The sequence below is a fragment of the Danio rerio genome, chromosome 1 (assembly GCF_052040795.2).
Source record: "Danio rerio strain M-AB ecotype USA chromosome 1, GRCz13ab, whole genome shotgun sequence".
Lineage (NCBI taxonomy): Eukaryota > Metazoa > Chordata > Actinopteri > Cypriniformes > Danionidae > Danio > Danio rerio.
In genome coordinates, this window is record NC_141021.1 from 41259932 (window position 1) to 41286500 (window position 26569).

At 34.4% G+C, this 26569-nt stretch overlaps 1 protein-coding gene across 6 annotated transcripts in view; it reads left to right on the forward strand.

The window, feature by feature from the left end:
* The window catches only part of tenm3 (teneurin transmembrane protein 3), a 971756-nt gene that overhangs the window by 113209 nt on the left and 831978 nt on the right, over positions 1-26569 (forward strand). For 5 of the 6 annotated variants that reach the window (XM_087235111.1, XM_087235110.2, XM_087235109.2 and 2 more), the window contains one exon: positions 12564-12656. The gene's annotated coding sequence lies outside the window, so the exon portion shown is untranslated. Of the gene's footprint in view, positions 1-12563; positions 12661-26569 lie in introns of all 6 variants that reach the window. The other variant, XM_087235107.2, reaches the window with a different exon arrangement.

Here is a 26569-nt window from a genome sequence, read left to right on the forward strand (position 1 = left end):
ATTTTCCTCCCGTACCACCTGCAAATTATGCCTCTGTACTTACCCAAGTAGCCTACCTAAGTTAATTTACGTTTTATGTACAAATTAAGAAATAACAAAGACCAAAGAATTATGCTAAAATATCTGTTCAAACGTACGTGTTTAAACTTTCGTTAATGAAACAACACAATACAGCCTATAAATAATGTAGTTAAATATTAAATAACTTTAACTCTTTAAAACAAAAACCCTACTAATAGCTTTTTTTTTTTTATTTATTGTTTCGACGGATTGTTTGAGAAGGGTGAGTACTCTGAATCAGGCGCAGGCACGGTTCACTTGGTCGGCCCTGGCCCAGTTGAAAGAGGTTCACTTGGGTTCATGCGCTGTACGCTTATAGTGTGAGTGCAAAGCGCGCCAGAGTTCAAAACTGAAGACGAGACGTGACTTTTACGGGACTGTTTCAAATGGATTTATTAATCATTCTTGCTGTTTAATAAACACAAAGTATCATAGATTATTAAAGACGCTAACCCCCTTACTGCACCTAATTTCTGCAGCATGAGGACTTTATGATTGTTAATGAAACGGGATGGGGACTAGCATGCTTTGCCCCGGTTCAAGGCAACTGTACATAGTGTGAGTACGCCCTCAGTCGGCCTTTACGATCATGGCCTCCCAATCATCCCCATCCACCTTATTGGCTCTATCACTGTCTAGTCATGCCACCTATAGCTGTTGTGTGTTGAGCGCACTGGCGCCGTTGTTCTGTAGCTACCATTGTATCGTCCATGCTACAAACCAGATGCTCCACACTGGTTGTGGTGTGAAGAGACCCCCCTCATGATTGTGAAGTGCTTTGGATGTATGGCCATACACTATAAATGTGCTATATAAAGACACATTACATTACAACGAGATTCATGGCTGGACTTGAATTTGTTGAATCGTGCCTAACGTTATAGTACGGAAATGTAATACTTGGCAACGTAACAGAAATTTGTGTTTTAGAGTGTATGACTTCATATACCTACTGACATGGATGGCATGGACAACCGTAGTGGCAATTGACCATTGCGGTGACGCGGTTGTCCCAGTGACTTTCACAGCCCTAGTTCTAGTCAGTTTTGATCACAGTTTAAAATAAATGCGCTACTTTTTAAATATCAGTAGCCATAGAATCTCAGTAACAGTTATCAGAAACTCTTTGCAATCCTAAGAACATGGAACAGTGGTTCACTAGGGAGCCAACGATGATCAACCAACCAACTGGGGCTGAACAATATATTGTTTGAACATCAATATTGCAATGTGAGTATCTGCAATAGTCGCATTGCATGATTCAATTATTTATTAAAGATTAAAAAATATATATATTAAACAATGTTATTTTGTTACAATTGTTTATACAATAATGTTATTTTACATTTGATTGTGTAATTTCTGTATTTGAATTCTGTTAGACTCCCTAGAAAACCATAAACTAATGTTTATTTATTTATTTATTTATTCTAATTTATTCTAATTCATGCAGATCCACTGCATAGAAAGAACCTTGATCATCTCAGTCTTTATAAATTAATAAATCTTTTCAAATTCAAATCCTCATCATCATTCAAATCATCTGGAGAAATTATATCGATATTGCATTGTATATTGCAATAAAACAAAATATTGTCAGATATCCAATATTGTGCAGCCCTACAACCAACCAACATTTTTTAAATAGCGGTAGCTAACACTTGTAGCTTTAAGCTATTATATTGTCATCTTATTTGTGATGTGTTGTGCATTTAAAATCCTTAAAAAGCATTGAATTCAGTTGATTGTCTCTTACTTTTAGCATCTGACATATAACAAAGTTGATGATAGCACACGATTAGCAATTCATCACTCAAGTCATGTTATGTTTACATAAATTGCACTATAATGTAGATTTGTGTAAAGCAAGCAGATTTACAGTATTAAACAAAAGATGTCAATATTTATTTAAAGACTATTTTGTCTTCAGGTTATGAGTACAGCAAATTACAGACCTATATTTGTAGTATTTGTATATATTAGATCTTTATAAAAAAAATATATAATATTTTAGGATCCTTTGTTTAAGGATAGTCATATTTGGATGTCTGTAGATTTAAAAGATTGAAAAACTCTTATACTCACACAAAACTCCAGACATTCCCGCTCTGTTGTGGAATTCAACCTTTTTGTATGTGTGTGACTAGGGTACAGTCTGGTAGGAAAAAAACAGGAATGCCATTTCTCTCCAGCCATTTGGAGAGGCTTCCTCAAGGACCCTTTGGGGAGTCATACCACTCTCATGACCTACCACGACTGTTCTTACTTTCAGAGGGTCTGATTGTTTCTCAAGAGATATGTCAGTTTGTTTGAGTACAGTATCCTGCTTCTGAGATTTAAGTCTTTTGTGTATTTTTTTCCAGTCATAAAGACTAATGTACTCTTTAAATGCTGTTCCACTGACCTTTAAAGTTCACCCAAAATGAAAATTACCTCACCGTTTACTCTACCTCATGTGGAGTCTTTTGTTAGAAAATAGTTTTTACAAATGTGTTTTAACTTTTATATTTGATCTAGATTGAGCAGTTCAAATAGAGACACACATTTGCTGTTTAACTTTATATTATATATATAAAATGTATATCATAAAATTTAAGTTGTTATTATTACTTTATCTTGTAGTATATCAAATTAATTAGATCTTCTATTTCTCAGCCAGTGCTATAGAACCTGGTTGAAGATCTCTTATCTAAAACAAATAGGAAGTGTCAAAGAAAATGTCAGTCTTATGTAATTTGCTGTATGTTATGATGCATATAAATTTAGGCACATTTGGGCATTGTAATTTATTTATTTTTATTTATTTTTTGCTTTATTAACTGATTGTATTTATACTATATAATGGATTATGAGCTCTGAATAGGTCACTCTTGCCAGTGCGCTTTTTCATAATATTTTAAACTGTTGTACTTTATAACCCTGAACTTGTGCCCTACGAGAAAAAATATTTTAAGCATAAACCTTAATAAATTATTACATAAACACTTTAACTAGTTGCATATTTTAATAAAATAAACAATTAAAGACACTTTTAAAAATGTCTTAAACATATTTTTAATCTTTTACTCAAGCCAAGCATTTTTATTTGAATTGCTCCAACAGACCTCTATAGTGCATAATAGTTATACATAGGGCTGGGCCGATAAACGATGTCATATCGAATCGCAATAAAATTTATGTCAATAACAATAATAAGCTATGTACATTTTTACACTATATTGATCTAAAAGCCAATCTCACTGCAGACATATGCAACAGAAAACTGTAAGTGTGATTTTAGAGATATGCTACCCAATATTTTTTAGTAAGCTCGATTAATTTTCCCAACAGTAGTATTTGCTGTCAAACTGTTGTTTATTTTCATTCATTCATTCATTTTCTTGTCGGCTTAGTCCTTTTATTAATCTGGGGTCGCCACAGCAAAATGAACCGCCAACTAATCCAGCACGTTTTTACACAGCAGATGCCCTTTCAGCCGCAACCCATCTCTGGGAAACATCCACACACACTCATTCACACACACACTCATACGCTATGGACATTTTAGCCTACCCAATTTACCTGTACCGCATGTCTTTTGGACTGTAAGGGAAACAGGAGCACCCAGAGGAAACCTACGCGACCGCAGGGAGAACATGCAAACTCCACACCGAAACGCCAATTGAGCCGAGGCTCAATACAGCAACCCAGCAACCTTCTTGCTGTGAGGCGACAGCACTACCTACTGCGTCACTGTCGCCCCGTTGTTTATTTTAATGATGACTAATTTGATCATTTTTATTTAAGTAAAACATTTATTTTGAATAGTTTATTTTTAGAAAATGCAATGAGTATATTTTTGTGTACTATATATACTGTATGCTGTCAGTTACAGTTCTTACGAATATTATGTTTTATAGTATATATCATAAGTATATTACAGAAAATCTGAATCTGGAAAGCGGTATCCAAATTTCAATACCGTCAAACCGCCTCCATATTTTACCCCGGTATTACCGTGCGTAATAAAAAAAATATGACGTAAGGCTCAGACAGCGTCACCAAACTGCTGGCTTGAGCCTAAACCATTCAGAAACTGAATACCTTATTTGCGACCTTAGGCTCGCGGTCACTTGTTTGTCTTGTTTGTATTCTTCTGTGCGGGACACTCCTCTCATTCGCACGCAGACACACACACACACACACACACACAAACAGAGAGAGAGAGAGAAAGAGAGAGAGAGAGTGCGCCAAGCGACTAACAGCACCGCTCTCTGTCTCTCTCTCTCTCTCTCTCTCTCTCTCTCTCTCTCTCTCTCTCTTACACAAACACACACACACATCGCTTCCGCGATTTATTCAGAAATTTCTGAAATTTCTCTCCCCCACGTAAGAAATCTGGTCAGCTCCCGTGGTACAGCAGCGGGAATGCAGAGAGCTGTAATCGAGCCAAAAATTTAGGCACGATGGTGCCAGAGTCCGACAGGTACATTTTGATTGACAGCTTTATAAAGCCCGAACCCGTTTATAGCCCGACATTATACAAATGTGCTCATGCACACAGCTCTATTGCATTTTTTTGAAGATTGACTCATTTATATGTTTTAACATAATTAATTCGTAACAAACGTAGACTATATTGGAAGTTGGAACAAAGAAATTAAATAAGTCCTACGTAACATCGTAACATCTCAGCACTCTAAATAGGCCTAACTTAGGTACATACCCTTAGCCATTAAATTGGACAACAATGAAAAGAAGTCTTGCTTAACAAATCAAATTAAAATAAATTCTAAATTATGACGGGTATTTTGGCAATAACTAAATTAAGATAAAGGCTCTGCAAGATTTGTTTCGCCACTTCTCTTCACAATCTGGCATTAAGGCGACGGTGAAGTTGAATCTTAAAAGAATAATGCCAACATTAGCCTGTATGGTTATTATATGGTTTAATTAATATTCATTTATAATTTAAAAACCCTTTACTCACCAAGATTAAGCTACGTGTTTTTGTGGAGGAACATTATTAAATCCTCTGGCTTTAGTGCAGTCCTGCTCTCACGGGGTCCAGCAGCACTAAACACCCTTTCCTGCCGCTACAGGCCGAGTTCTGATCTGGCTAATTTTGCAAGTTTTGGGCAGGATTGTTTGTTCATCTTCTACCAGCCAGGAACATCCATTTAATTTTCCATGACAGCAGTTTCAATGTAGCGAGTCTCCTCCTCTTTTTACCTGTTAGCTTGCGGTTTGTGCTCTACCGTAATACGCAGTGTATGAGTGACCGCTGAAATACCTTGGAGGCTAGAATGACCGTTCCTTCTGAGCTAGTGACTGGCTCGACCGCCATCAAAATTTTCTTTTTTATTTCTTTGTCATCATTTGCTTCACCTTTGCAGGGATGGATTTTAATGCAGGGATTTGGATTTTTTCGGGTCTCGCCGGGTTCAGGCAAAGATCTTCAGCTCTAATGCAGACCTCTAGTTCATATTTACCATGTCTCCCTTCTGTCCAGTCGTAACCGGAAATACTGCCAAACTGCAGGTCACTTTGGATCGCGACTCGTCACCTCACCTCAACTCTCCCTCTCCCTCTCCCTCTCTCTCTCTCTTCTCCACACTGTTCCGTAATGACAATCACGCATACGTTTTTGTAGGCATTAAATAAAGGATTTTTAATATTTTATGACGGTATAACGGTATTGAAACTGACACCGTTGCTATTTTTAGATCCAGCGGTATACCATAATACCGTAATACCGCCCAAGCCTAATACCGCCACATTTTTGAGTGTCCATTGTTCCTGAATGTGATTATATTAATTTGATTTCATTCAGCCTGCTTTGAGGTATCAAACATAAAAGCAGAACATGACAGTCAAAGATAAATAACAATCCTTTGCTTTAATGATCTCTGAGAAGACATCATCGCCTCCCACTTCCCACAGAAGTTAAATAAAGTGCTCCGCTGTTGACATGTCTCAATTTGGGGTTGCGAGGTCCACATGAGAGGATGTCTCACTGATAGCAGCCTCAAAAGCTCTGGCCTCTGTCACTGTTGTTTCTGGGGACAACGCTCTGACCCGCTGAGAACCGAGAATGGAATCTCTCCAAGATCAACGATTGATGTGCTTTTTCAGGGCCATTATTTCCTCTTGACTTTTTAAATAATGGATTTCTTATACCATGGTATTAATAACAATTCACATGTTCATAAATTCACATGTTCATAACTGTGAAAGATCCTTTAATGATTAAGGAATTATTTGGAAATAAGGCTCAGATCAGCCTTAGATCAGGACTTATGAAAGTGTATTTAATGTTTAATGTTGTGCTTCTATTTTAGGTGTGACTTTTTAACATTCTGTAAAGGGTCTACGGATGAAAAATAGCCATTCTTGGCTAATTCTGGCACATTTTACAGTAATGTTTATTAATGTGCATTGACCCTGTAAACAAATAAACTAAACTAAACTAAACTAAACTAAGACTATTAAGGACTGGTATTTGCTCGCGCACATTGACAAATGAACTCATGTCCAGTCTACTTTAGTATACTTTAAGCTAGGTTGCCACCATGACATTTCCCATACACTAAATCCTGTTTAGTAGTGCCAACAAAAACTTTGCCTATCTTATGCTGTCAACCCGATGACAGTTTCAGAGCTAAATGGCACTTGCAGTGTCCATAGTGAGTTAAAATAAAATAAAATAAAAAAATCCTCACCATGCCACAGAGTTCCTCTGGGAAAGCTCCTCCATGAATCTCTCAAGTCTTCAGAATCACATCCTGGACAGCATCAAGAGAAAGCAGTTTAAAGTGCCTAATTATGATCAATGTTTTTCTGTTGATGAAGGCCAGTCTTTGCCTCTCTGACTGATCTAAAGTGTGTGGGCAGGACTTGTCAAGCCATATCAAATGGCATTTTCTTAAGACTCTACATGTGATTGGAAATGCCATTAGATGTTGACCTTCTCAGTACTTCCAGGTCCAAAAATGCCTGTTTTAAGATGAATTGTTTTCTGTTCATTAAAATTTGTTAAAGTGTTTTAAAAAATAAAAATGTTTTAAGCCCTCCGTGATTACAATTAAGCACACTTTTTTTAGGATCACATTTGGATCATCACTCTTTCTATTTTAAAGTTTCATGTTTAAATAATATTTTCCCCTTTTTTTTAGTAAGCGTGTAGTAAAATTTGTAAACAAACCACTGATCTCTGATTGAAAATGTTTTCAATTGAATTCTACACATTGATGATGAGGATGATGATGATTATTATTATTACTATCGGCGCAGTGGTGCAGTTGATAGTGCTGTCACCTCACAGCAAGAAGGTCGCTGGTTCGAGCCTCGGCTCGGTCAGTTGGGGTTTCTGTGGACACCGGGTGCTTCGGTTTCCCCCGAGACATGCGGTACAGGTAAATTGGGTAGGCTAAGTTGTCTGTAATGTATGAGTGTGTATGGATGTTTCCCAGAGATAGGTTGCAGCTCGAAGGACATCCGCTGCGTAGAACAAATGCCAGATGAGTTGGCAGTTCATGCCACTGTGGCGACCCTAGATTAATAAAGGGACTAAGCTGAAAAGAAAATGAATGAATTTATTATTATTTTTCTGTTTGCAATAAATCTTTATTTTTTATGAGTGGATTGCAGAAAAAAGTGTAAAAGTGTATAAAAAAAAGTGTAAAATCAAAAGAGTGCCTCGTTTTTAGATGGTTGTGTTTACTTTTAGACAACACTGTTCCAGTGTTAATTTCAGAAAAACATTTCGTAACTTTTTGGAGGTGTACCCTGATTTTTCAATCACGAAAATGCAAACATTTGACAAATTAGAATTTTCTGAAGGCAACAATGCTTTAAGTGATAATGTTTTAAAATGTATGATATATGATCATAATTTATAGAATAAAACAAATGTTTACATTTTCCTCATCATAACCACACTTTAAAAATCTAGTGAAACTGACAAATCCACCCCTAAAAAAACTTAAAATATGTTAGCCTGAAATGTCAGGTCTTAGTCAAAATGATGAGGATGCAAAACAGTGGCTTGGAGACCTCCCTGACAAATAACAGACACCAGGTACAAATTTGCTAGGTGATGAATGAATCATCTGTAAATCCTGAATGCTAACAGAGAGGTTAATACAGCTGTACTGCATTGCATTAATCAGATTCAGTCCCTTAAAGATGCTTTCCAGACCTAGTGAAAAGAAAAGCTAAAGGCTATTCAATATGTGCAGCTTCTTAAACAGTAAATAGGATTAGCTTTTTATAGCTAGCTATTTGATCCTTTGAGCTGTCATTTAATAATATGCAAATAACTAGTTGTGGACATAGCTTTTGGCAGCTTGTCATATGTCAAATAATGTAAGCAAAACTTCCACCTCAGGCAGTGACAGCTGAAATGGATAAATCAGACTTTATGCAAAAATGAACGATTAAATGAAAATCAAGTGCATACTTGCATGAACATATTCAGAACTGTGAAATAACCATGACATTTTTCTGAGCTGCTATAAGAGTGTTTAGGTTTATTTAAATGTCAGTTTAAGCTGTCACATTTTCAGCAGGGTATTTTGTGATCTCCAGTTTTGCTATTCAGTTGTTTAATTAAAAAAAAAAAACAGTCTTATGTTTTTTGATCATTTCACCAATCTCTCTCATCCAGAGTACAATTACAAAAATAGCTTCTGGTGCGATTCCAGCGTTATGGATGTAACATTTGCAGTAAAAACTCAATACATAAATTCACATACAGTATTGTGTTAACGTTATATTAACACTTTTGCTTATATTTTCCAGAGTAACTGACCACAGATTTATGGAACCAGAAAAAAATATCAGTCTGTAAACATGTTGTGTACATTAATTAAGGAAAATAGTACACATGCGCTATGGATGTGACAAAAAAAGTGACAGATGCATTTTTGAGCCTTTCTAAAGCACTGTAAAATACTCGCTTCAAAACCCAGAAACAGTTTGCTTATTTTGGTGAAAACCTTTTCATGGCAAGGTTGCACAGAATTGCTTACATGCATTAATTTCCTAGGCAATTATATTGAATATCAGTGTTTTCTAGGGAGGCACAAACAGTAGTGTGGTCTTCATGCACATTTACTGTACGTTTATTGGCAGTTTTACAGGTTTATGCTGTTTTACTGATTAAACTTTTATTAAATTTTTGAAGTTGTCAGAGTATATATTTTTCTGAACAGCTAATGATCTTTAAGTTCTTGTAGGGCAAAATATTAGCCAATAATATCTAACATTAAAGGTGAAAAACCATGATATAAAAACAATAGGAAAAACAGGAAAGGCTTATAAAATTAAGTTGTTTTTCTGTCTGTTATAACAGCCACTTTGGTTTACATCGTTTTATATCATCTGTATGAATAGTATCATTAAAGTCAGTCAACCTTATTTTTATGTTCAAAAGATCCTTAAATATGTTCTCTTTGTTAGATTAATTTCTTGTTCCTGATCAAGTCAGAGCCTCTCCAATCCAAACACCTTAAACTCTTGATGGGCAATAGTTAAGAAAAATGTTAGAAAATCTTCAATGTCATTTTTTTTTCAAAGCTTCACCAACCAGATGATCCAAGCTTTTATATGAAAAATATATGGCAGCAACAAAAATGTCATGGAATGGGTGTTTACAGAGACCTGCTTGTATACCATTAGGACAGCATAAAACGACTCTTTTATTATTCATTACAATCCGCTGTGGTTTCTAAAGACTTTATAATTACTTAAATTATTTGAAGGTCATCTCATCTGTATCATGCTTTAGAGAGCAACCGTGGCTGAAACTTTCAGAACCTTGGAAGAAATCCCAAGTTATTTTCATCTACTAAAAGAAAATCTGTAACTTTTGAAAATCTACAAATTGTAATAATCTACAATTAGAAAAGTGGTCATTGTGGATTTGAAGAGGTTCAGTTCCTCAATAAAGCTGGTAAAGATTAGCAGTTGTGGAGTCAGACTTCATACATTTATGGTGTGAAGTATCCATGTGGTCTGGAAAAAGGACAGGATGTACTTGCATCAGATGTGATCAGTGCAATTTTTACTTCATTGAAGGCAGTGGTAGTCTGTGTTCTTTTAAGACTAAATAAACTAGAGAACAAAAGTAGTAATTGACAGTACTGTTCGTTCATAGGAGTAGGACAACAAAATGTGAAGTATGCTGCCATCTTCTGGTGATTGTAAGTTGCAATTGTCAGTGCAATTGTAGTCATAAGTGTATGGTTGTAATAGTTACCTTTATATTTAACACTATATTTTAAGAGTTTAATGCAAGAAATCAAACCACAGTGAAAACATACAGTTGGTCAGCAGTTAAATAAACAATGTTTAATTTTCTGTTTGCATAGAGGAAACTTATACAAGAACTTGAATATAGATCTCATTGCATTATTCATTAGTCTCGTATTTTCCTACAGTTTGCTTCACTGCCTGAAACAGTAGCATGCACAGTGGAGAATTCAAATTTGGTCACAGAGAAGATTTAAGAGTAGCTTCTGTATGAAACACTGCAAATTGTAATTTCTGAAACCATTTACTTATCAGTGTTCTTCAGTTCTGACTTGAATTAATACATTTATATCATTTAGCCTTATAAATTGATGTCTAGTGCATTTATTTACGTTATGGAGAATGTTTCATAAATAATACGTCTTTCTAGACTTTTAAACATCTCATAAATAATTTCATTACAAAAAAAAAAAACACCAAAGGGTTATTATAATAAAATGAAATGAGTTTCAATGAAATACAATGCTGAGAAGACAGAAGCTGCATCTGAGGTGACATTTAGATGCAATTACACTGGCATTTACTGTTTATTGTAGCTCAAATTAATTTGCATCGCGAGATTAGTGTGTAACTGTTATGAGATGTCATTCATCTGTCAATATGTAGAAAATATCAGTTTCTTACAGTATAGGCCTCTGCTAGTATAAAATTTTCGTTGCAAATAATTACTGAAGCTTTTATGTCTGTATTTTTGACCTAAGCTGCAAAAAAAGCCTATATTAATTGGTATTATAACAAAGAAAAAGTATTTCTTTATTATCTGTACATGGTCAGAGTAAACATTTCAACCAAATTAAAATGCAGAAGGATGCTAAAGTACAACAGGTAACACTTTACAATAAAGTCTCATTAGGTCAGTTAATGCATTAAAATTAACAGTGAGGAAAAAGCTAGTTTCATTACAATTACTATGTTTTACAAGTTTTAAAAACACAACTGAATTTTATTAGATGTTAACCATATTTAATATAAAGTTTATGACTTGTAAACAGATTGTGACTTTGATTTGAATGTATTAGGAATTCAGACATTAACATCAACCAAGATTAACAAAAGCTTTTGTAGTTTTTGTGGTGAGGTTAGTTTAATTATTGTTAACTACTGGAGCCTTATTGCACAGTGCAATTGTACAATAGACTTATAACATAATATTTAGTAAATATTTAAGCAATAGGCCAGATTAATGTTAATGTTTGAGCTATGTGGCAGTTATGAACACCACTGCAAATACAATCTAGATATTCTTAAAAACACTGAAAGTTTGAATAATAAATAATTATTCATAGTATTATGAAATGGCCACAATATTAATATTCATTATGCATGTTAATATATTATTATTTTTTTCGGCTTGGTCCCTTTATTAATTTGGGGTCGCCACAGTGGAATGTACCGCCAACTTATCCATTATCATGATATTGAATTATTGAAAATCGGCATATGTCTACTTAATATTACATACTTTTATTGAACTTGTATAAAATCACATTTGAGGTTTGCTGATATTGACATGAAAAACAGCAATTTTGTTCACAGTATTGTTGCTTAACTTATTTTATAAATAAAAACCCATCATTTTGCATTTTTGTCACCATATGATTTTGTACATTTGTATGCACACATTTGGTTTGGGCACACGTACACAAACACACACACGCAAATACACATGCAAACACACACAAACAAGGCTGCATGAGCAGCTACTTATGTTATTGTCCTTTCTTATAATGTTGAAATTTCACTGCTTGCCGAGTTATTTTGTAATTGGTGTTTTAATTAGGCTACTTGTCTACTTGACAAATCTTAACAAAATAAAATATTTTCCCTTTCAAAAAAATCTCGGACAAACATAGACAATCTTTTGCACTGTTCAGCATCACTTAGTAAGCAAATCAAAGTGCAAATTTTGACCATTTTCTTCTAGCTTTCCAAGCATATTACAGCAGCATTTAGGCACTCATAATTGGTGCCCAAGTTAATTATATTTATGGAAATGACAGATTTGTTGCAGCAATACTGGGTTTGTAATTAAACGGAATACTATTATAACCTACAAATCAAATCCAATGAACTGACCAGTAAACTGTTGAACAAAGTGTGTCATCTGCAATGCTTGTTCAAATATTTTTGTTGATAATTGTAGAATTATGCATCTTATGATGAATCACAAATTTTTCTCAATTTGGTTTTACTTTTTTTTTAATATACAGATTTCCAGGTTTATCTGATGTGCTGTGACATATACAGAAAATCTCATCGCGCTGCAGTTTTCATCCATCTCAGAATGTGCTGCTGTTCTGAACGTGAGTAAGTTGGGGGTCACATTCCTATTTTTCTTCCCTTTTTTTCATAGCTTTCCACACATATTTTTGCGTCTTCTTCTTCATTTTTTTTTTTTTGTATAAATTGAGGATTGATATAGACTGGTTCTGAAATGTTTTACAACTTTTCCACATGACCCAATTTCTCAATTTTAATTGATTTTTGCCATGTGTGTGCATCACCTTTTCAGCTGTTTTTATTGACTTTTTTCCACCTTGTTCATGTGCAGTCATCTTTAGACTAAGCAGAGTGCTGCTGTATGGCTTTTTGTGTCTTGAGGGCAAGTGTAGTGCATGTACATGCTCATAAACACTTATGGTTGAAAGAAGAAAAGAAAAGCTGGCTTTCTCATTTTCCTCTGCTTCTGCTCCATTTGCTTCATAATTTCTGCAGCAAGTGGAAGGATTGCTTATTACACGCCTCCACTAATCAGACCCTAATGGACACAAGGACACTTTGCCAGCAAGCTGCAACTTCAGGGAAGGGACATTGATTTTAATTGAACGCAGAAACCTTCCATTTGATTCTGCAGTTAATTTTCACAGCAGGAATCACAGAAGGGCATACACAGTGCTTTGTTAATTCAATTTGCTTCATAGATTTAGTATTACACATTTTGCACTTGCAAAAAGGACACAGAAAGTCATTCAACCTGATCTTTGTCTTTTTTAAATAGTGACAAATGATTTCAAATGAATTGTAGTCTAATATTTGAGGTGCTTTTATATTCTATATGCATCTTTAATGCTTTTTTTTATTAATATTTACAATGCTACCATCATTTTTAACAAAAAATTTATACAGATTTTTTTTATTATTAAAACAATTGATTTGACAATTACTTAGACAAAAAAAAAAAAAAAAAGTTTTGATCCATAAAATTAAAATAATAGTTTGCTTGGCAAACTGGGCAATATGCAATATCAGTGTTTCTAACATGAGCACACCATCATTGTTGCAGTGCTGTACATGGTAAGAAGAACATGTTTATTCCAAAACAATTGCGAACAGATTCATAATGTAAGCTAGAACACAAGCTTCCTATTAAACACAACAGACCACTTCTGATTTATAACATTTACTCCAATGTTTACTCAGAATCATGTGCATGATATATCCAAAACTAATTTGAGGATGACACTGAATAAATACATTTCTTCTATTTTTCATTATTTTTTTATTAGGTTTCCTCACCCCAGATATATCTTAGCTGCGGGTGCTGTCATAGCAGCAGTTGTTTGAATTAGCCAATAATGTTGTCTAAAGATAAATGCTCATCTCGGATGGGCGGCGACCCAGGAATCGTGATGTATCAACGTGCCCTTGTGCCAGAAGAGCAGGAGGAGAGCTCAACTCCCTCCTGCTCGCTCTTAGGACTGGGCTTTAGTGCGCAACCAGTAGAAAGCCATGCTTGGCTTACCATCCTGTTTTTCTGGGGTTAAGGATTTGTCCACTAACTCATTGGCACATGGTGTGAGGTGTTTGATCACCAATACTCTGTGCCAGTCATATTCAGGATCATTTTGTTCCATTGCGTTATATCATCATAAGCGTTAGAGCTTTTGTACTGTATGTTATCTGGTTATTATGAAAGCAGGCCAACAATCAGAATGATGTGTGTGTGTGTGTGTGTGTGTGTGTGTGTGTGTGTGTGTGTGTGTGTGTGTGTGTGTGTGTGTGTGTGTGTGTGTGTGTGTGTGTGTGTGTGTGCATATAAAAGAATAAGCAAAGTAAAATGAGGCTTGTAGTTTGAACACTTTCATCAGCAAATGCGATGGTGGCAACACGCTTCAGTAAATGCTTATTGGCTTTTTTCAGTACCGATGGATTATTCATATTGTTACCTTGGTTAGGTTATTGTTATTGTAATAAGGGCATTCACAGTTTACTGGAATGATTGTTTGTGGGGAAAAAAATTGTGAGGTTGATTGAAAAATACTTATCTGCCGAGTCCAATAGCACTTGTTTACCTGCCAATTTGCATTAGCACAAGCTGTGATGGGAGTTGCTAAATGTCCCTCTTGTGCAGTAATTTGTCTCTCATTTAAAAGTAGTTTTTCTGTCAAATTTGACTGTGCTGGACTTTTCAGGAGCTGTTATACCTTTTTTTGCATCTTGCATTTAGTTCAATTCTTGTTCACAGACTTGAAGTCAGAATTATTAGCTCTCCTGAATTATTAGCCCCCTGTATATTTTTCCCTCAATTTCAGTTTAGCAGAAAGAAAAAAAAATCAACACATTTCTAAACATAATAGTTCCATTAGCTAATTTCTGGTTACTGATTCATTTTATCTTTTCCATGATGACAGTAAATACAATTTTACTACATATTTTTCAAGATACTAGTATTCAGCTGTAAGCAGGGATTTAACAATTCAGAGAATAACAATAATAATAACAATAACAGAGAATAACTACTGTCGCAGACGTCTATTTGCAAAAAAACTATTAATAAACCAAACCACGCAGACTGGATGATTTACATCTCCGCTTGCTTCGACGAGTGCTATGGAGATCTCACGGTGCATCAGTGTTTTCATGGCCAAAGTGTGAAGATGTTTTTTAGACTTAAAAGAGAAAGTTGTTCTGTTACAGAACCAGGTATTAGATTATTTTTACCCTCTCCTTTTCAATTTAGTTTATGCATATTTTAACCATCTGCTTATTGAATATTTAAAAATGTTGAGGATTATCTCTTTGTAAGTGTATCACACTAATACTCAGTGTTGTGCAAGCTACTTGAAAAATGTAGTGAGCTAAGCTATTAGCTACTCTACTTAAAATGTAACTGAACTACACTAAAAACTACCCCCTGGGAAATGTAGCAAGCTAAGCTAAAAGCTACATGGCAAAAGTAGCTTAGCTACATCTAAGCTATTTTTACAGTTTAAATTTTTAAATCGAAGCAACTTAAATCCAAGTCAATGATATCTTAGTGATCAATAAATCTGTCAATGAAACGTATGAGGCAGAATAGTTCAGTTATTTACTGTATAATATGCTGTACTAAATTATGGTATATAACAGCTAAAACAAAAAATCCAATAAAACCAGGTGTTACACATTTAAAATACTATAGTAATTTATAGTAAAGGTAAATATTTTAGAATAAGCATTATAGTGTGTGTATACACACATATATATATACACATGAATATATATATAATACAAAAAAATATTTTTGTTATTGCATTGTAACATACTTCTTGAGGTATGGTCAGAGGGAATCCTGCTTCAAATATAACTCCTCCCTCAGTCATTTTTCCATCAAGCAAGTTTCACCAGAGGTGGCAGACGCACCAAAAACTTTGTTGTCGAACACCGTAAAATAGAAAGAAGAAGAAATCGTCATTCTCGCCATCATATGGATTTACTTTCATAGGCTAGACACCAGCCTCACAGCTCTGTCAATGTCGATGCTGTCACTTATTGATCAGCGATCGGTAAATGTATTGTGTGGACACTACTGCGCTACTTGACTAATAAAATAGCTTCGCTACTGAAAAGCTATTTGATTTAGAAAGTAGCAACACTACCGCCACGCTACTGAGAATTGTAGTTAAGCTAGTAGCGTCACTGCTTGTAGTGACCCTACTGCCCAACACTGCTGATACTAATTAATTATACAAGTAATATTAATTATTCATCTTCATAATCTTGTTCAACTTCTGTTTCTATCCTACTGCATAATTAGTAATTTTATAATATATATATTTTTTTTGCCAGGGGACACTTGCCTGGAGCAAAGGGCCTATTGACTACCTTTGTACACACTGCTCTCTGGTTTACCTCTCCACACCTTGCCATCTTAATCCCCAATGAAAACTTTTTTTTTTCAGCAGGAGACATTATAAATGTGCAAAGACCTCAGCTTATGCCAGAAAACATAGATATGCTGATATTTCTTTTTAAAAATGTAAAATCCCAGCACGTTATAATTCTTTTTTTTTCTTTTTTCTTTTTGGAATGTTTTTAAGATAGCAATTTGGTTATGGCCGCAGTTATCAGCTGCATCAGTTGGCATTTCTGTGTGGAGTTTGCATGTTCTGTCGTGGTTTTCTTGGTTTTTCTCTTACTAAATCAAACTCAGTCTGGAGGATATGAATATCAGAAGAATATACTTTATTGTCGACAACAAAGGAGAACTTTCAGGAGACCCCCAGTAGCATCTCTGTCTGAAAAATTCTGACTCACTCAAATTCTAGCCTGTTTAAATAGTCTTCTACACCAGTTTTTTTCTTTGTTCTCCATATGTTACACAAGATTCCTCCTACTATAACCCTTGACCCCAAATTCCACCTCTGTCATTAGTTTTTCCCTTATTTCTACATATGTCACACAAATTCCACCTAGGTTAACCCCTGACCCAAACCTGGTAACTATATATCTTATCCATCTATACGTCTCTGTTTACACATGTGTTGCTCTATTCTTATCCATTTTCTGAGACATCTTAGTTGCTTACTCAGGCCCTTTCCCCTTACATAACACTTTACTTGTTTTAATGGTAGGCAAATCTACATGCAAATTATACACATATAATTTGAATATATAGATTAACTTAACACTTTAAAGAGTATAAAATCCACTTCACATAATCCCTCCTCTTAAGACTTCAAGTCTTAATCTTCTTGCTTTTGGCCCATAGTGCAACTCCATGATCTAGCCCTCAGCCATATTACCTAATGACAAATATATGTCACAGTATTATTACAAATGACCAAATCATGTAATTGCACTTTGGAATAGAATCACGCCAAACCTCTGTGTCCTGTTCTGACGAGGACACAGTAAAAGACTTGATTCTATTTTGTTGATATCATGAAAAGTAGTATTTTAAGCATACAATTAGTTATCTATTTGCTTCTGGGGGTCATGATTATTTAACATTCAGTAAAGAATAAAACTAAAACAAAAAATAAACATGCACAATCTCCCAATCTAGGGTCACAACACAATATTCTAATCTAACACCCACAAAACATAATCCGTAGAGTATGTTGATCTTCAGCCCAGATACTTTGCGTATCGTAGAGAGCCGCCGTTTTGGGGTAGAGGTTACTAGCACTTAGCACCCAAGGCATGGATCCTCTTCATCATCCTCTTCTTTATCTAAACTATAAAAAATTTTAGCACTAGTTCATCTTTTTGACCCTAAATCTGGCACATACTTGCGAGCATTCTTTGTTTCGTTCTAGCCTTAAGAAGTATTGATAGAGTCTTTATGTTGAGATTCTGTAACCTGAAGTTGTGGTGATTATCATCACTTGAACTTGTGTCACCTTCTGTATATTTCACTCAGGTATATAATCAGAATTATTCTTTTAACTGTTCTGATGAATTGCTTCTGCCATACTTTGCAATTCATTGGTTTGAGCTTTGGGATTTTCTGCCTCCTCTGTTTCCCGTTAACTTTCTCTTGTTGGAGTTTTTTCCTTTGGCTGTCTTGTGCTGTGGTCCCGATGGTACCCAGTTGATGGCATCCCCCTTTGGCAACCTTAGCATAAGGTCCATTTCTCCTGATTTCACTCCACTTTCTCCAGAAAACCTCAGATATACTCGATCACCGGATTAATCTCCTGCTTCTGGTCCTTTCTGGTTTCCTGTACAGATATTGCTTTGCACATGGCAGTTAGTTTCCTCATAAAAGACCAAACTTCTTTCCAATGCATTATAAATGTTCTCCAAACATTCCACAAGGTTAAATAGGAGATTACATGCAAGGGTCGACCCAATAGTATTTCATGCAATGTTAGTTGCTTGTTTCTGTTAGTTTTCATGCAATCATTAATGCAAAAGGTAACAAATCAATCCAGTTGAGTTTATCATTTTAACATAGTTTGTTAAACTAGGCCTTGAGGGATCATCTTCAGCTCTTTTAATCATTCCTTACAATTATGTGTAATTGCTCAATTTTCTTGATTTCCAATTCTTTATCAATACATTTACTTATCTATTCACTGAATTATATATCTACTTAATTATCTACTTAATTCCCTTTATTCACTTTAATTGACTTTAATTACTCTAATTTATTTTTAAATGCAGACACATTAAACTTATTTCTGAAGGTATTGCAAATTTGAGACTTCTCTTGTCTTAAATGTAATAACTGTTTCTTCTTCCCTGCTCTGCTAATGGAATTACCTTCACTCATCTACCACAACTGCCATGCCCAAAAGCTTGTATCTCTTGTCCCAAGCTAATTTTATTATATCACAACATCCACAATTAAGTTCTTGAATATCCCCTTAGGCCTATTGCTGATCTTTTACTCACATTCTACTTTGCACAAATGCCACATGTGGACAACAATTCACCAATCACTGCATTCAAAAAGGAGATCATTATCCTTGCTGCTCAATTTTCCTTATCACTTCACCCTTGATTCAAACCATGTACATCGCCAATATCTAGAAATGCTGTTGTATCAACAATCTGTACTTCCTATTACAAAAATCATATCTATCTTTTTTTGCTTCCCTTTGATGCTACACATGTTCATAAAGACTAGTACGTTGTTTATTTGTACTATAATCTAATTAAGGTTGTGACTCTATACTAGTGTTAGACCTGCTACTTTATTTTCTTTAAAGCAAAATCAATTTCTTATTTAGCAGCTTAACAGTTATTATTGCATCTTGAATAGATACAGAATCTTGTTAACACTATACCCATCATCCCTAAAAAATTTATTTCTGTCTTTTACTTAGCTTAAGCTAGATGTACCTGCAGATAACTAAATCCTACACGTTACAATATCCATCACGAAATATTCTAAATTCTTTTATGCATTCTAATGTATGTAACTATGTAAATCAGCCTATTTACTTTAAGTGTAACCAAATATCCTCCTCTGTTAATTACCTAAACAGAAATCAATTAATTACTTTAACATATTTGGCATCCAAACTAACAAATTTAAGTACAGTGTGTATTAGGAATCTCTGCTAAGAAATTCTCTATCACTGACTTTTCTTAAATCATAAACTTTACAACATCTACTTTTGTCTGTTTTGACTAATGCCATAATCAAAATTTAAATTCAAATCAAATTCAAATAGAATCCATTTTATTTGTCACCTACACAATCACAACCGAATTGAAATTGACTTTAATTAGAAATGCCATAACATATCTAAATGTTTCTATTATTGCTATGTTCTCAAAAGTTTCAATAACGCCTATTCCAGCATATAACAGACCTGCATCTGGTTTAATTTTAATTAATCCTCCCTATGCTGGTTAATTTTGTTTTCCCTTAATGTCCTGAACTCATAATAATTATTAAAACTTGACACCTAAGTAATTTCTTATTTCTGAGCTATTTCTTATTTTGCATTTTCTATTAATTAACATTTTTCACTTTTCAGCATTTTCAGCTCCTAATTCCTTCCTGTTCTCACATCAAACTGGTTATTCATAAACTTTTGTTGTAATTTTCTACCAGTTGACTGAAAAATCACTGGATTTCTTTATAGGTTCCTCTCTATCTGATCTGATTATTCATCTTTAGTCCTTAATCCTTTTTGCTTTTAATTATTTCTTCACATATGTAAAACAACCTGTTTCCTGTTTTTAAACACTTTTCTCTTTCAAATATTCTTTTAGTACATTTAGAATAGTTATTTTTTGACCTATTCAGTACTGTGAGTTCATTTCACTTTTTTTTTTTTTCCCTTCAAATATAAATCCCTTTTCTGTCTTAATCTCTGACATAATTTTTCTCTCAAATCTTGGTTTAGTTTACTCAAAATAAGTTTTCCCTAATTTTTAACTTAAATATTTAATTCCATCAACTTCTAACCCAAATTATTTTTTGTTATCAAAAACTGTTTTTTATTATCTTTTTTATCACCACCATGCATAATAATTTATCCTCTTATGTTCAATAATCTCTATGAGTTAACCTATGAAAATGAACCAAAATAATTTAACATTCTTTATAATTTATCATTTCAACATTACACATTTAAAGTTTCATCGTACATTATCATCTAAGACTTTTCTTACAGTTTACATGATACTTTTCTTTTTATCAAATTGACAGGAGTCTGATTTGATACAAGAATGGGTAGCTACACTTTTGCTCTTATTTTGCCCTCTGAGTGGTCACATTGTACTCAATTTGGACTATAGGTCGACTGCTTTGAGATGGACTGCCAGACTCCCCCTCCTCACACCCTGAGAAGACAACTGGTTCAAAGATTGGTGTAGTCTTTTCTGTGGTGTCCATATCAGGGCACAGTGTTTCCCCCTTCTCTCTTAGTGCTGGCTTCTTTCATGGAGCTGTTGTAAAGTTCTGGTGGAGCGCTTTTTCTCTTTGATCAGTTCATCATTAGCTTGTTTGCCTCTTTTTAGTGTCTCTGAACATAAGTAGCCTTTCCAGTCCTCAGTAATTCCTGGGCATGCAGTGCCTGCCTCACTGCTTTCACAAATGTCCACAGCCAACAGTTTGTCCATTGTGTTTTTCAAACACCTTTTCCATTTGCCAGTGCACTCAGAGATGTCTAGTAGGTAAGAGACCACAGTCCCCCAAAGTCCATCCCTATGTCCTCTTAAGTAATATATGGAATTTAGCTCATAAAAGTCTTTCCTTCTTTCCCATTTTTTTTCATCAAATGGAGACTCCTCTCATCTATTTTTTCCTCTTTACAGTTTTAACAGTTTATTTTTCTCTAATTCATAATCATTTTATTATATATAAATATGTTTAATTTTTTATTTCTTTAGTGTCCTTCTAAATAATTTCTTTAGCTTCAGATTATGCTTTACTTTACATTTCTCCTCATTTATGCTAGTGTTCCTTTACTAACCACTCATTTTTACATTGTAACATTTTCTATACTCAGTTTCTATTTTTTCACTGCTTACATCAAATGTTTCTTCTGTTTGCCATTTGTCATTATCTTATCTTTTATTTTCTCTGTCACATATTTTAGTATTGCATTTTTTTATTTCCATATCTGTTTTTCCATACCTGATTTAATTCAACAATACTACATGGTGACCCAATATCTGGTATAACTGTTCAAAATCATTACTGCTATAGCTCAAAGTTAATATTATTAATTAAATTCACCTATTTACTAAAAGCAATTTTCATTTTTGAAGTGCAATGCATAATTATCAATTTAGCTTCTTATTGCATAAACTTTAAAATGTATTTTTTAACTCACTCTAACACATTCTTTAACATTTACCTAGCTTCTATGATTTTCATCTGAATCACTGTACTTTACTACAAATAAATGATATAGCTGACTTTGAGAAAGACATTTTTATTGCCCTTAAATACAAACAAATTCTCTAAAGTCAATTAGTTCTTCAAATTGTTACTGCTTTTTTACTTTTTATCTTATCTGTTCAATATGCCTATATTTTAAGCATATTTTAAACATCTAATTTTATCTATGAAACAGTGAACTTATTTTTTTTTCTATTTTATTCTCAATCAAAGACCTAACTTATATGTTATTCATTCATATTTATTTAGTAAATCTATTTCTTTATTTAATACATTCTTTTACTCCATACTTCCTTTATCTCTATATATATTGATCACTATGGCTTCATTTATTCTTTTTCATTAGTAGAGTTTCAAACTCTTTTCTATATAATATAACTCTATTATTAGTATTTCCTCATTTCATTTATCTTACTATACTACATTATAATTTATCTATTCATTAATAACTTATATTCTATCCAAATTATGTTAAAGTCTATGTCATTATTTTATCTATAGTTTGATCTCCTCTCATTAACTCTCCTCTTCTCTGTTTCCCTAGTGCTGTAAATAGACAATCTATTTATTGTTCCCACATGGACACCATAAATCTCTCTCTTACCCCCATCCTGGAGCAGACTGTCTTTCACCTGTTGCTATGTAAAGAATTTAAGTTCACTCTGCCTATTGTTCTTTTTTAACGTATTCAAACTTAAAACACAAAGATAATTTCAGAAAAATGTTTATTCTTCTGCTTTTTACTCTGTGTTTTTTAAATGCACATGTTCCATTAGTTTTAATTTAAGAGACTCCTCTCTTTATATCATAATCTCTTCTCTTAAACTGCATCAATCACTTTTCTTCTTGCTCTTTAAATCACACCACACATATGCAGCCCTCCTTTTATATAATCTACTATAATCATTATTTTAACCTACTCCTTATTGAAAACATACTTTTAAACGCATTCACATCTCTAATCTTATTACTTTTCCTCTCCTCCACTCAGTGTAACAGGAGCTGCATCCCCCCATCCTCATTTCATTCAAGGAGGAGGAAGGCAGTCTTCTCTGCACACCAATGTGGACTATTTTGCCACAATCTGAGGCAACAAATACACAAACACTTCAATTAAATAAATACTCTTCACTACACTCCTCTTCAGTGACCTGTCCGAGCAGCCCTCTAACCTTAGAGCGGTAACCACAGGCTTTCGCCTACCCATGCAGCCCTTTGTTTATCTCCTCAAACAAAGCGGTATCGTAGGTCTTAGCGCGCATCTCTCTACTTTAATCTGCTTTAATCTCTTAACTGTTACCACACATTAAGGACTCTCTCTTAAAACTTATAAATGCTCTATGCATTTCTTACATCATTATTAATTTCCCAAATCTGGGTAACAGTTACTAGTGATTGTTTATCCTATCCATCAAGGCCCACTTAGGAAAACACAGATCATTTGCATACCTTACTCTGCTTTCTTCTGTTATTCAAAACCCCATTTTTCTTTAATATCTTTTTTACATTTACTTTTAATTCTTTAAAGCTGGAGAAACAGTTCAAGTGTATTTACCTGTACAAGCAGGTCCTGGCAGAAAAAACACAAACTAATAAGCATAAAATCGCTTACCGTTTTTTATTGTGGCCACATATTTGTGTTTTCTCTCCAGTCCAGCATGCACAGTAACACCAGTCCTGCTCCTTTCCAGCCCACCCAGGGACGCCAAATGTCGTGGTTTTCTTGGTTTTTCTCTTACTAAATCAAACTCAGTCTGGAGGTTATGAATATCAGAAGAATATACTTTATTGTCGACAACAAAGGAGAACTTTCAGGAGACCCCCAGTAGCATCTCTGTCTGAAAAATTCTGACTCACTCAAATTCTAGCCTGTTTAAATAGTCTTCTACACCAGTTTTTTTCTTTGTTCTCCATATGTTACACAAGATTCCTCCTACTATAACCCTTGACCCCAAATTCCACCTCTGTCATTAGTTTTTCCCTTATTTCTACATATGTCACACAAATTCCACCTAGGTTAACCCCTGACCCAAACCTGGTAACTATATATCTTATCCATCTATACGTCTCTGTTTACACATGTGTTGCTCTATTCTTATCCATTTTCTGAGACATCTTAGTTGCTTACTCAGGCCCTTTCCCCTTACATAACACTTTACTTGTTTTAATGGTAGGCAAATCTACATGCAAATTATACACATATAATTTGAATATATAGATTAACTTAACACTTTAAAGAGTATAAAATCCACTTCAGTTCTCCCCATGTTCACATGGGTGCTCTGGTTTCCCCCACCAACCAAAGACTTGCTGTACAGGTTAATTAAATAAGCTAAATTGGCCATAGTGTATGTGAGTGTGTGCAAGAGTGTGTTTCCCAGTGTTGGGTTGCAGCTGGAAGAGCATCCGCTGCGTAAAACATATGCTGGATAAGCTGGCAGTTCATTCAGCTGTGGCAACCACAGATTAATAAAGGGACTAAGCTGGAAAGAAAATGAATGAATGAATTTAGTCATGGTTAAAAATTTATTATTTTGCAAAAAAAAAAAAAATTGCAGCATTTAAGAAAAAGAATGAAAGGGCTCTACATTTTTTTCAAATAGTTTTGTTAAAAATTGAGACAAAATCATATTAAGATTAGTATTGTAAATTGCATCGAATCATGAGTCAGGTGAATCGTTACATCCTTAGCGTTAAAGTGTAATTTAACAGCTAAACTATGCTAATTAGATTAACTATGCAAATTAGGGTATTTAGGAAAGTCATTGCATGACAGTGGTTTGCCCTGAAGACAATCGAAAAAGTAATTTTGTCTGAATTATTTAAAAAAAAATTCAAACTGATTTTTTCTTGTCTAAATAAAACAAAACAAATAAAACTTTCTCCAGAAAAAAAAAGTATTATAGCAAATACTGTGAAAAATTCCTTGCTCTGTTGAAGAACATTTGGCAAATATTTCAAAGGAAAAAAAAGCAACGAATAGTTTTGGCTTCAACTGTATTTGTGGCAGAATGGATGCAATACTTACAATTATAGTTTTGTTGTTGTTTTTTGCATTGCCCTAAAGTTTTTGTGTTGTGAATGTTTCTGTTTTTTTTTCCCAATCTTTTAGAGTTTTAGAATAATGTTGCATATTGCAACCACACCTTGCAGTCTTTTGTATAAAGGAATGTATGTATTGAGCTGCTTCAACGTTTTCTCTCTTAATTTTTTTCCCTTCTCGCTGCAATTGATCTTGCGCAGTCTCGGCATCTTGAGTTTCTACATGCGTGACGGATCAATCCGGTCACGCCTGTCAGTTTGCAGCTTAGCAAAATCATGAAACCTTTCACTGAAGATGAAGGCGAATTGAATATGCACTCGGCAAGCATGGCATCAACGCCTCTTCCTCTTCCTCTTATTGCTAGGAAATACCCGCATGAAAACCGGAACGGCCTGACAAGAACACACGTTCTACCCTTTGAGCAGCCTCCTCCCGTGTCATGCCAGTCAAGCCGTGAGAGTTGAGATGGAGAGTAGGGCCTGATCAGACCTGTTTTACAAGTCTTATGGCAGTGCAGGCGGATCCGCACCGCAGCACCATTCTTTGCTCCCATAGCGCCCGTCAGAATGGACCGATGCTGGAGAGAGCCATATTTGCCTCACTGTTCAGGCATTTAACAAACAGGCTCCAGAGACTTGCATCATAGCTCTGCTTTTGATGGAGCTCTCCAAGTTTCACCTCTGGAGAGACTCTTTCTGTAAGTTTTTGAAGAAGTCTTTTTTTTTTTTTTTTTTTGAGAAGTTCAGCGTGTTAAAACGGCTCCGTTATCGGTGTTTAGAAAACTTTAAAGGTTTTTTAAATGCATTTTACAGATTCTGAGGCCTGAAAAGTATATCAATACTAAGCCTCTTTTCTAGTTGGTAGTGGAGAAATAGATTAAAATAATAATACAAACATTCAACAAAGTCTGTTACAGCATAGACTTCAAACTACTGTATGTTTACATTTTTATTCATTCATTCATTCATTCATTCATTCAATCATTCAGTAACGGTTAAAAAATATGTCCATGGAGGACTGACACGGTTTCGATTTACTGGAACTTCTTTGTTAAGCTGCTTTGACACAATCTACATTGTAAAAGCTTCATATAAAAAACACAATTTGGATTGAATTGTTGTATCTAAAATATTTAATCTGTGTACAGTTATTTGTGTCATTTAATTACCATGTCTTATTTTTTTAATAACAAGTAATTCTTAATTTTTATTGACCACTCTTTATATAGCTGTTAGCACACTTTAAATGGCTATTAGCTTTTTTACAAATACTCAAATTTAGTCATACTTCACATTTATGCAGTTTCTGAAATTAATAGAACATCCTTTACATTAGGGCTGCACAATATATTGTTTGAACATTGAGATCGCAATGTGTGTGTGTCTGCAAAAGCCACATCGCAAGATATTCAGTGTTGAGTTTGGAGAATAGACGACCTGGAACCACAGGTCAAAAGACATGCGATTTGTGGAAACTGCAGAATTTAGGCACAATAGAGTGAAAATGAATTATCTGCATGTGTTTTTAAGGCCTGTGACTAGGTAAGAATTTTAAGAGATTTTAAAGCATTTTATTAAAGCATAAAGAAGTTTAATTTTATTGAA